This window comes from Camelus bactrianus, chromosome 36 (assembly GCF_048773025.1).
Source record: "Camelus bactrianus isolate YW-2024 breed Bactrian camel chromosome 36, ASM4877302v1, whole genome shotgun sequence".
Taxonomy (NCBI): domain Eukaryota; kingdom Metazoa; phylum Chordata; class Mammalia; order Artiodactyla; family Camelidae; genus Camelus; species Camelus bactrianus.
The window spans coordinates 8,724,563-8,726,190 of NC_133574.1; the positions used below are offsets into that span (position 1 = coordinate 8,724,563).

General features: G+C 36.4%; 1 pseudogene; it reads right to left on the reverse strand.

Moving 5' to 3' along the window:
- Nucleotides 1–339: 339 nt before the first annotated feature.
- LOC141576082 (olfactory receptor 4A47-like) lies at nucleotides 340–1,266 on the reverse strand (annotated as a pseudogene).
- Between the last annotated feature and the right edge of the window lie 362 nt (nucleotides 1,267–1,628).

A 1,628-nucleotide genomic window follows, 5' to 3' on the forward strand; every position in this document is an offset into this window, starting at 1 on the left:
AAAATAAAACTAAAGATCAAGAAGTTATAAATGTAAATGTAGGAATTAATTTAAAATTAGTATAACTATAAAAATTCCATTAGTTGATTAATTACATATTATTATTTATAGATTCCTTACTGTAAATGCATCCCACCTTTCTAGGTACAGTGAGACATTAAGCAGTTTATATTGTAAAAGGAAAATTGTCATTGATAGCATGAAAATATAGTTCATTTTTAATATAATTATTGCAACTTTTTTAGAGAAAAATAAATTTGTATCAGATTTATGAAGACTTTTACATTCAGGAAGATTGGTCCTAAGGTTAAAAGAGTTTTCTCATGAATGATAATGAGCTTATTTCATACATAATCTGCTTTTTTTTCTCCAGAGTTTCTTCATAGCATTAGTCATCTCAGAATTTCTTGGACTGTAGGTTAATGGGTTCAGCATAGGGGTGATGACTGTATAAAAAACAGTCAAAGATTTGTCAAGGGGGAAGGTCTTAGCAGGTCTTGCATACATGAAAATGCAGGGGACAAAGAAGCAGACAACCACAGTGATGTGGGAAACACAGGTCTGGAGGGCTTTCTGTCTCCCTTCCTGACTCAGGTTCTTTAGAGAGTGCAAGATGACTCCATAGGAGATGAGTAAGAGCAGAAACACAGTAGTGCAGATCAGTCCTCCATTGGCCACCACTAAGATGCCAATGACATAGGTGTCACTGCTGACCAGTTTCAATAAGGGGTACATATCACACATAAAGTGATCAATGACATTGGGGCCACAGAATGGGAGCCCATAAATAGTGCCAAGTTGAATGACCGAGTGCAGAAATCCTCCAACCCAGGACACCAGCAGCAGCACAACACACACCCTTTGCCTCATGATAACCAAATAATGCAGGGGCTTACAGATGGCCACATAGCGATCATAGGCCATCACCAAGAGATGGAAGACCTCTGATCCACCAAAAATATGCTCTATAAACAGATAAGTCATGCAAGATTCAAAGGATATGGTATTTTCCTCAAAGAACAAGTCTGAAAGCAGTCGGGGAAATAGAAGAGAAATAGCCATGTCTATAAATGATAAGCTAGCAAGAAAAAAGTACATCGGTGTGTTCAGGGTTTTGCTTACTGTTATTGTCACAAAAATGAGCAGGTTTCCCAACAATGTCAAAATGTAGAAGAGCAAGAATATAACAAAAAGGACCTACTGCTCCTTTGGATTCTGTGTGAGTCCCAAGAGGATGAAATAAGTTAAATTGTTCCTTGGTTCCATCTAGTCTGTACAGGTGCTGAGGTCACATTATTAGAAACAATTTACCTACAAAACAAGTGGAAAATATTTAAATGCATTGTAAGTTTAATCTCTTTTACCCATTCAATTAAAAGAATGTGTATAGAATATCTATTCATGTCCAATGTGTCATAGACATTGTAATTACCAAGTTCAATAAGGCATCATTCCCTACCCTCATAGATATAATATATGACAGGTGTTATGATGAATGAAATATGACAGATCTATCTAATAAGTGCCACTATAAAGGTATTCACACACAGCTGAGTCACAGAGTAGGAATGTATCAGTGAAACTAAAATCAGAGAAGGCTTCCCAGAGGAAGCAATATTTTAGCTGAG